This window comes from Hipposideros armiger, unplaced genomic scaffold (genome assembly GCF_001890085.2).
Source record: "Hipposideros armiger isolate ML-2016 unplaced genomic scaffold, ASM189008v1 scaffold_20, whole genome shotgun sequence".
Taxonomy (NCBI): Eukaryota; Metazoa; Chordata; class Mammalia; order Chiroptera; family Hipposideridae; genus Hipposideros; species Hipposideros armiger.
In genome coordinates, this window is record NW_017731370.1 from 3,008,475 (window position 1) to 3,019,662 (window position 11,188).

Consider the following 11,188-nt stretch of genomic DNA (forward strand, 5'->3'; position numbering starts at 1 on the left):
GAGAGAGAGAGAGAGAGAGAGAGAGAGAGAGAGAGAGAGAATGAGAGAGAGAGAGAAAGAGAACATAGAGATATAAGGGATTCTGGTGAGATGTGAGAAGAAAAGAGCAAGCCCAAGCATTATATGTTGATTCATTCAATTAGTATTTATTGTATGCGAGATACAGCCTCACAATTATGTTATGAATCAGCAAAGGAATTAGGAAATTCAAATTGGTAGTTACAAAATAGTCACAGGGACATAAAGTGCAGCATAGAGAATATAGTCAATACTGTTGCAACAACTATGCATAGTGCCGGGTGGTTACTAGACTAATGAAGGGGGTGGTGAATCAGTGTGTAAATTATATAAATGTCTAACCACTATGCTGCACACCTGAAACTAATATAAAGTAATATTGAATGACAACTGTAACTGAAAAATATAATAAAAAAAAGAATTAGCAAAGGCAGAAGAACACAGACCCAAATAAAATACGAATATTACTGAGTTCCAATTTTAGTCAGTAATTTCAAACTCTACTCCTATCTAGTCACATTTACAAGACACATTAAAAGGTGACTGAACCGATTGCTTTGAATTTTATTGAAAGCAATGAAATGACATGATGAAAAATAAAATGGCCAAATTGAGGATAAGTGAAAAGAGAAGAAAGGAGTAGAATCCATGACTAGTTAATTGGTGCTTGAAAAAGTCTGAACTGAAGATATGCCCCTTATCCTGCTGTCTATCTTACCCTTTAGTGGCAGCTTAAAAAGTGAAAAATTGTCAGTGCTTCAAGTTGGGAATGGATAGCTTTTCAATGTCTACTGACAGAAGCAGTTATGAACAAAGATAATGCATCACCCTCCATGACTATATTCTGAGAAAAAAAATAAGCATGAAAAGTTTCTATTCATTGTGATGACATGAGAAAACCTGTTTCTTTACTTCCAGCCTATAATTTAGAGTTATGAACTGAATACTGATCTGGAAACCATGCCCATCTTCTTTTTGAGGAAATATATCGTTATGCTGTTAAACCTTTTTTTACACAGAACATGGATTTCTATGGTATTTAGTGATCGTGGAAAATAATGGCTTCCATTTTCTATCCAACTCTACTTACAATTGAATCAGTTGACTCTATTAAATCTTACATAGAGTATTTTGTCCAGAATTATATTGACATTGGCAGTGGGAATGTTACCTGGCTGAGAGATAGAACTAGTAACTACTGTTCTCTCCTCCAAGGAGAATAGAATACTCCTTCTTATTCTTTGTATGTAATTGCCTAATGGGGCAAAAAGTCTTGAGTTTCTTACCTTAATGGGACATGTTATCAAACTGTGCAGTTTTGAGGCATGAGGTAAAATTTATCTGTACACATTTCAGCACCTGGCTATTCCTTTGTGTGAGTTTTGACAGGGGAGGACTTTGGATGAAAAAGCCAATATAAAACCAATTCTGCCTATAGCCAGGAGTGTATGCCCATGAGACAAGGAAAATGAGAGATGAATACTTCATTATGTAGTGTAGGTTATATCTGGATTACTAGCAAATAAAAATTTATACAACAGGGAGAATGGTCTGTCAGAGATTAAATTTCTCTTCTTATAAGTCATGTACTAGAGAGAGTTGATGACTCTGGGGCACAAAATCTATTTTTTTACTTCACCCATTACAGGAAGGAAAAGTGTGTATGTGTGTGTGGGGGGGGGGCAGGGAGGAAATCTGTCTTTGTGGATCAAAGGAGCAAAGTTTTCAGAAAGACAACTTCAGAGGTCTAAAAGGAGGGCTGTGGCATTCTAAGAAGGAAATAGAGAAAGTTAAGTATTAACAGACGATGACTTTTGGACTGACCCCAGAAAGCTAGCATCAATGAGCACAGTGAAGGACCTTGGAGGATAGGCAGCTAGTCAGAGATTGATAGCAGCCCCTGGTTAAGAAACCCTATCCTAACACTGAGCCCTGAATATGGCTCAACAAGCAGTAGACAGCTGGGCACCCTACTATTGCCTGCACCAGTCCACATCTACTCCAGTCATATCATCTGAGGGTCCTCCAGGTACCACATTCTGTGCCTCAGAGATGCCCCAGAGCTGTGGCAAGCTCTACAGAATTTCTTAACATTTAATAAAATGGAAATGCTTGGTCCATTCATTTTGATTTTCACTAACTAGCTAGTGGTTGGAGAAACCAACCCCCTATACTCTGTTGATAGATTGGGGTGTTGATAGACAGAAGAGAGTGGTAACTTCTATTACCTATGCAGACCCTGAAAACACAATGTGAATTTATACAGATTCACAAACACATGTTTTCCCAAATGCAACATTTATAGTTTAAAAATAATAGATGACTGACATTCCCCAACTTCAAGATTTACTATAAAGCTATAGTAAACAAGATAGTAGACTATTGATGAAAAATAGAAAAGTACATCAATGAAACAAAAAAGAGATCCCATAATTAAACCACACAAATATATTCAACTGATCTTTGAGAAAGGAGCAAAAGCAATTCAAAAGTAAAAGCTTTTTAACAAATGGTCCTGGAACAATAGGAACAAAATTTAACTCAAAATAGATCATAGACTTACATATAAAATAAAAAACTATGAAATTCCTAGAAGCTAAAATAGGAGAAAAATCTAGGTGACCTTAGGATTGGTGATTTCTTTCTAGATACAATAAGAAAAATACAATCTGTGAGAGAAATAATTGACAAATTGAACTTTAAGAAAATTTAAAAACTTATACTCTGTGAAAAACTGTTCAGGGAATGAAATGACAAGCCACAGACTGGGATAAAATAATTGCAGAATATATCTGTTAAAGGATTGGCATCTAAAATATGCAATGAACTCTTAAAACTCAATAATGAGAAAACACACAACCCATTCAAAATGAGCAAAAGAGCTGATTCTTGGTTCAAGTGCCCAAGGCCTCTGCTTCTCCTACAAGATGGCAGTGGACTGCATTGGTTACAAATTTAGACCCTGAGTACAGACCATTGCATCCCTAGTCTAGTTCTGTTATATCTCATTGAATGATATAGAACAGATGCTTAATTTTTCTCAGCCTCTATTTCATCATCTATAAAACAGCCAATAATAGTGACCAACTCATGAGCTTGTTATAGAGCCCAGTGAAGTAATCCATGCAAATAGCTTAGCATGACTTTCACTATCACCTTTTCTTACTTCTCCAAGATGAAGTCACCACTGTAGTTGAGCAGTCCCATCTATATCCTAGAGCTCTGGGTACACCTTCCTGCCCCAGTGTATTTGTTAATTCTGTACCATCCACATAGAAGATCCTTTCTCTTTTTAATTAAAACTTACACAGAGTTCATGTTTGGGGAAACTTTCCATGTACACTCTATAAATTGCCCTATGTGCTGATGTAGATATTATATGCCGCCTTGTATTTTTAGTGCATTCTTTCTCAGTTACTAGACACCAATAGAATGTCTACCTTGTGTCAGTCACTGTAATAGATGCTGAGCTTACAAACAAGATCTTGTACTTCCCTTGGGAGCTTCCAGTCTAGTGAGCTACAGTCAGATGAGGAGATGATGTCCATCCATACATGGGAACCCCTGGGTGGAGGACATCTAATTCTAGCTGGACTGAGGCTGGAGTCTTTGTGAAAATAATGTTCTTTGTGTGTCTTCTTACTTTAATCATCACACAAGTTCCTTAAAGCCAGAGTTGTCTCAGTTCATTTATAATCCTTGTGTATGGAGGATTACTTATAGTAGAGACCCACTAAGGTTGATTGACTAAAAGTAAATAACATTTGCTTAAAAATACACTTACAATAATTTTAAAAGTTAGCAATTATAAGAATAATTTAAATATAAAAAATTAATTAAAAAAAGGTTGCTGACACAATGGAGGATCCTAAGATTAACAGACCCAGGCATTCTTAGATGCAAACAGGCTGATGACCTGAGAGTGTGCCTCTGATGTCCAGTAACTCTCACAGAGATGTTCTCTGAAAGCTGAGGCTCATGATAGCCTCCAGGTGGAAAGACAGTAGTTAGAAGACTTGTCCATTAGGTTCCTTTAGGTCAAGAAGAGGTTTCCATAACCATCTAGTCTCCTCCAAGCCCCCTGCAGACTCACACAATGGGCCACTGACTCCTGCCCAATTTTCTTAGATGGCTCAGTAAGTTAATTAGCTGGAAGTCCAATGTGGTTATTTTGGTATTTGCTGAAGAGTATTTATTTTTCTTGACTAATTATCCAGTTTGGAGTTTTCCTAATCTGTGTTGTCTGGCCTAATATTTACAAAAGCTCTTGTGCTATGACTGATGACTTTTCTGGCCATTGCAAACTCAGCTTAAGCCACATAAAGACAAGAAGGCAACAAGATAACTTTAAATCACTTGCATATGCATCTTAGGGAAGTTGACTCAGGTAGGGAAAAAAAGTTGCTAAGTTCAGGGTACATAAATGCATCTTTGCACTCCCAAAAGAGAGAAATAATTCTATCAATATCTCTGGGAAAACGAATTTCACCTTCTTCACCAGCAGTGAATTCTACTGGAGAACTCTCATCTTATGCATATTTTGCCCTATCAGTCTTAGCTGTCCACCCAACACTGTAACCTGTGCTGTGAATAGCATTCTTTTACAGGAGCGGTTATCAAATTGTGGTCCCCAGAACAGCAAAATCACCATCACCTGGAATGGTTAGAATGCACATTTTGGGGCCTTACTTCAGAATTACTGAATAAGAAACTGTGTGTTTTAATACACCCTCCAGGTGATTCAGAAGCATGCTACAGTTCGAGAACTAATAGAATAGAATAATACCTTATAGGAGATCAGATTTCTGCCTTCTTATTTACCTGTAAAGACACAGAAAAGAGTCCAGTGATCTAGGACTTCCAGACTAAAAAAGTTCCTGTTGGTTTTACTTTGGTACAGAATTCAGGATGCTGATGGATGTTTCAGGTAAATATCAGAACCTACACCCCTTCTTAGCCCAAATATCTTCCATCATACTTCTGACCTCCAGAAGTTGACAGACACTGTCAAGCCACCAATCTGTGGAGGCCAGAGTTTGGCTGGGTTGAGTGTAGTTCCTGCAGAAAATGTGTGCTACCCCCACATGTCAGGTCTACCCTAGGAAATCTCACATACTTACAAAGTCTGGATTCACACCAGAGAGACCCAGAAAAATCCCAACACATGAAGAAGCCTCCAAATCAGCTCATTTTCAGATCCATCTTCCTTGACTTAGGCTACTTCTAAAGGAAATTTTCAACAGGGTGTGGCAAAGGGTAGATTTCAGTTAGAAATTTTATGTTGATTATGATGCCTTTGGTTTGTAAGTAACAGAAAACTTAGTTCAAATAAGCTTGAACAAAAAAGGTCTATGTGTTAGCTTATGTAAAGTCTAAAATTGCCTAACTTCAGAAACAGTGACAGTTATGACATAGAAGAGCCTCTTTTCTTCTCTGTCTTACTTCTTTTCTCTGTTGAGTTTATTCTTAGGCTGAATCATTTTAAATGGCAAGAATAACTTCCAGTAGCTCAAGGCTTATGCTCCACCAACATAGGGAAAAGAAAGACCCTCTTTTCTTGTAGCTCTATCAAAAATCCTGCTTAGGACTCCCATTGGCCAGCCTTGGCTCACACATCTATTCCGTTACTGATTATTGAGGCTAGTTATGAATTGGCTGGGCTGAGGTAGAGGCAATGCCAATCATAAGAACCAAAAGTTAAAGGGAGGATTTCAGCTGAGTGGAAGGTAAAGTTCCTATTGTCCAAAAAGAGATACCAGGCTGGCAAAAACAAGTTTATTACAGGCTCCAAGAAAATATGTAGAGCCCAGAGTTTCAGGATATCTTGCTTTTGAACCTGTGACCTATATGCATAGCAGGGCCCTTCATTTGACTGGCAGTGTACACATTTAGGGACAAATAAAGAAATTGTATCCAATATTGGTCAATGATGTCAAATGTCCTTTTCTGTTCTCTTTAAGAATAATGCACATTTGACATCTAGCAGCAGCAGCTCAAGCAACAGAATCAAGATGAGTCAAAGTCAGGGTGGTGGTCATGGTCCTGTAAGAAACAAAAGGAGAAAAAGGACAACAAGAAGAAATATGAACCTCCTGTACCAACTAGAATGGGGGAAAATAAGAAAACAAATGGACTGAATGTTGCCAGCAAATTGCCACTGGTGACAACTCACACTCAGTGCTGGATAACATTTTTGAAGTTAGAGAGAATTAAAGACTATCTTCTCATGGAGGAAGAATTTATTAGAAATTAGAAACAAATGAAGCCTATAATAAAAAGCTAGAGGAGGGAAGATCAAAGGTGGACAATCTGAGGATACTCCAATGTTGGGAAACTTGGAAGAGATCATTGATGACAATCATGCCCTTGTGTCTACATTTGTGGGCTCAGAACATTACATCAGCATTATTTCATTTGTAGACAAGGATCTGGTTGAACTTGGTCCTGCTTAAACACAAGGTTAATGCCATGATAGGGGTGCTGATGGATGCACAGATTGCTTGGTCATAGTGATGACACAGATCTCTTGGTCACAGTGATGAAGGCGGAAAAGCTCCCACAGGAGACCTATGCTGACATTGGGGAGTTGGACAACCAAATCCGGAAAATTAAGGAATCTGTGGAGCTTCCTCTCACTCATCCTGAATATTATGAAGAGATGGGTATAAAGCTCCCTAAGGGAGTGATTCTCTATGGTCCACCTGGCACAGGCAAAACCTTATTTCCAAGGCAGTAGCAAACCAAACCTTGGCCATGTTCTTGAGAGTGGTTGGCTCTGAACTTATTCAGAAGTGCCTAGGAGATGGGCCAAAACTCGTTCAGGAATTGTTTCAAGTTGCTGAAGAACATGCACCATCCATTGTGTTTATTAATGAAATTGATGCCATTGGGACAAGAAGATATGACTCAAATTCTAGCGGTGAGAGAGAAACTCAGTGAACAATGTTGGTTGGATTTGATTCAAGGGGAGATGAGGAAGTTATCATGGCTACAAATTGAATAGAAACTTTGGATCCAGCCCTTATTAGACCACGCTGCATTGACAGGAGAATCGAGCTCTCCCTGCCTGACAAAAAGACCAAAAAACACGTCTTTCATATCTTCACAAGCACAATGACCTCTTTGGTGCTGCCATCAAGGCAATTGTACGGAAGCTGGTCTGATGGCCTTAAGAGAAAGTAGAATGAAAGTAACAAATGAAGACTTCAAAAAAATCTAGAGAAAATGTTCCTTATAAAAAAACAGGAAGGCACCCCTGAGGGGGTCTATCTCTAGTGAACTACAGTTGCCTTCAAGGAAATGGTTGGGGGTGCCCGACCCCGTGGAAGGATGAGGTTGGGAAAGTTGCCCAGAGGAACCCATGTTCCAGCTGGTCTTCATTGTCAAAACATCCTGTGTACTGTGTACCTTTCTGAACATTGAATATAGAATGGCCACTGTGCAGTGCTCTCTTCCCAATTAAGCATGCTCTTTCTCAAGAAAAAAAAAGAACAATGAATATTCATGCAGGAATATGTTAAGTGGTTGGAGCAGAGGCCTGTATGACAATGGTTTTGACTCATTTATAAGAATATTCTGGAAGACCAGAAAAAAATACATATCAATTTATCTAAAAAATTTAAGACCACGTGGCCTACAAAGAACTCAGCTTTGAAAATAACTCAACATGTCACTAGTTAAAAATTCTTTCATAAAACCATATGAATAGCTTTACTTATGGCGTGTTTTCAAAAACAGATACTTGACTTAAAGAGGACAGTGTTGCTTTCTCATCCCAGTCTGAAAATTGATATTCATTATAGTACTAACCTGTATCTTTTAAGAGGTCAGTGTTTGGCAAATCCAGGCCTAGATCCATAAGCTCTTCCATGCATAATGATAAGTCATTTGAATTTTCATGCCAAATATTAAATGGTAAGCGTGGAACAGCAAGTATGAAATGGTTATATGTGGAATACTAAGTGTGGAAGGCAATTGTGTGATGGTAAAGATGAAATGATAAGTGTGGATGGCAAGTGTGGAACATAATGCAGTGAATGGCTGTTGAATGTTAGCTGCTGTGTAGCCTGTGTTTGAGAAAGAATTAGAGAACTCTGGCTGAAACACCAAATGTCACACCTCACTGCCTTTCTAATAGGTGGAACCCTACTCTGGATATATTCTGTCACAGGAGCATCTCAGCCCTGCTAAAATGTATGAAGCCCTCCGTTCATTGTACCATCCAGTCAAATTCAATGCCTTGCCTACTGCAGACCTGAAGAGGGAAGGAAAAGAGTCAGCCGTCATTTCGTTATCAGTGTTGACATTCTGTTCCCTAGCCGACTCAGGTGGAAAAGTCATTGTAGGTAAATGTGAACTCCTTCACTTCCCTGAGTTCAAAGGTACTGCAGATGCCAAGGCTTATGTCAAGAGAGAAAGGAAAATCAGATATGAAATGGCAAGTGTAGGGTCATTACAAGTTTAGGCTCTGGACTTAGAGAGACTTTGGGTTGGATCCCAGTGCTGCTTTTTATTCACCCTGTGTTCTTGGAAAAGTTACAAAATAAAAACTACACTTAGCATCAGATTCCTCATATCCTCTATGAAGGCTCAGGTATGGTTATGAGGATTAAGAAAAACAAGATATGTCAAGTGTCTATTTGGTAAGCACTCAATTGATGGTAGCTTTTTATGAGTAGTATAATCTCCTAGTAGTCCATATAAACTTTGAAAATGTGTTCCCTACTTTAGTTCTTAGGAATTCTTTGAAAATTCAGATTTATTTATTTTCAGTGTTGGTTTTTTTTTCCCCTAAGGTATCTGATTGCTTCATGTTTTTTGATACTGGCAATAAATTGCCTAGTTTTCATGGTGTCTTAAAATACTTAATCAACTCTTTTGCTCAGTAGTTCTCTTTTTAAAGTGAATGTATTTTCAGTTTGTTTGTAAGAATATTTTTATCAATATTTGGAAATATGATAGAGCTTGAGAGAGGTTGCTAGTGAAAATATTTTCTCTAAAATGTTGTTTTAATTTACAAAGTCAAGAACTAAATTGATACATTTTGGTCAAAATGGAATTAAGAAATATATCATCTTTCCCTAATATATATTAGCTTTCACCTTATTTTCATCTACTATAAAGTTTATGGGCTCAAAAAGAGCATACAGTTGTGAAGTAACTGGTAAGAAAACATTCTCATTTTTCATTTAGAAGTGATCTGAACATGGAACATACTTACATCAAAAATAGTGTTTCTGCCATGGTATAAATAATAGAGAACGATTCATAAAAATGAGAAAAAGGACTGGAAAATTCATCTTCTTAAGACCACAAGGAAAATAAAAAACAGGAAAAGCTTTATTCATACTTAAATCCTAAAATACTTTTTAACTGCAATATATAAAAAACCAGGCTCAAATTGACTTAAGCAAAAAAATAAGTAAATAAATCAAAATGAATTTATCAGTTTATTCACTCACATATCCTGAAAAGTCCCAGGGATTGGCCTGTCTTCATGCTTCATATAATCAGATCTTACTTAATTCCTTTCTCTTTTAGCTTTGCTGTCTCTCAGTTTACCTTCTTTTTTTTCTTTTCTTATTATTAATCTTCTCATCTGGACTTACAGAGGAATGAACTTGGCATTCAATATTATTTTAAATTAGTTTTGGGTGTATGCATAATGGTTAGACATTTGTATAATTTATGAAGTGGTCCCCCCAATTTATCTAGTACCCATCTGGCACTACACATAGTTATTACCATATTATTGGCTATATTTCTTGTGCTGTACTTTACATCCCTGTGACTATTTTGTAACTACCAATTGTACTTATTTTGGGGCTCCACAATCTAGAACAAGAGAGAGAGAGCTCTCCTTCCTAATAGCTGATCAAATTTATTGGGCCTTTCATTGGTGTGACTTTGGTCAAGTCCTCATCCCAGAACCAATCCTGGCCAAGGGGATATGATTCCCTGTCTGAGTATACTTGAGTCTTATGGCCACCCCTGAAGTCTGAGGTACTGTGACTGTTATTAACCAGCCACATGTGGAGATGGTGGAGGAAGTGAGAATTCCCCAGAGAAAATCAAGTGCTGTTGTTGAAAGGGGAAAGATGACTGGGTTCCCCAATGTCCAGCTTAAATTCTACTCTCTCTGTGGCACCTTTGCAGACCACCGATTACACAGTGACCATGTATTCCTCTCAATATATAAAAGATCTACAAGTGAGGTACTTTGCCATGGCAGCCATTATCTTAATTCCTTGTACTGTTTTTATATGTTACATTATTCCAGTGGATATTGTTGGTGCCCTGTCCAGATTCCCTTTAATGGCCAGTGCACCCATCTCTCAGCTGCTGTGAGTGTTGGCTGCCAACATCTCACAGTTGCTCTCCTTCTTTAGAGAATTGCTCTCAGTTTTGTGGAAGCCACTTTGGCCAAGAGTTTATGTCCTCACAATCCATGGGCAACCCAGAGCCAAATACTCTTTCACACAGACTGAAAATGCTGACTCCGGCTGGGACCACATCATTACTTAGCTCCTTCCCCTGGCCCGTTCTGATTCCCTCATATTCTTTCTCCTGAGAACCCTCCCCCAATAAGTCATGTGCACCAAATCCCTTTCTCAGGTTCTGCTTCTATAGGACTTGACCTAAGGTAATTATTCAATTTGTCACATCAATTTATCTTTGATCTTTAAGATTCATGAGAGAAGGGACCATGCTTGGGTCCATCCTCAATTTTTAATATAATTTATAACTTTTCATAGATGTATGTAGCATTCTTTTCGACTGCCTTGCGAAGACAAGACCACATCTTCTATTGCAATGTTTCCCAAATATTAATGTTAATACAGGCCTCCTGGATATCTTATTAAAATGATTCAGTAGAATTGGGTAGGGACCTGACATCTTCATTTCTCACAAGATCCCAGGAGATGCTAATGCTGCTGGTCTGGGAATCACACTTTGAATAGCATGTCCTACTATGCACAAATTATTTTAAATTACCTACAGCATTTCTAGTCAATAAGCACTTAGTAAACGTCTGTTATGGGGTTATAAACTAATTGAAGAATGTGGAAACTAAAGGCATTTTAATTGAAAATAAAGCTGATTTTAAAAGTATGTTCTCTAAAGATATATAGATCCTTTGTCCTACATGTAGGGCTCTCAGTAAAAGTTA

The 11,188-nt window shown here is 37.9% G+C and overlaps 1 pseudogene; it reads left to right on the plus strand.

The window, feature by feature from the left end:
- The first annotated feature begins 6,029 nt into the window (after positions 1–6,029).
- On the plus strand, positions 6,030–7,293 carry LOC109378980 (26S protease regulatory subunit 4 pseudogene; annotated as a pseudogene).
- The last annotated feature ends 3,895 nt before the right edge of the window (positions 7,294–11,188 follow it).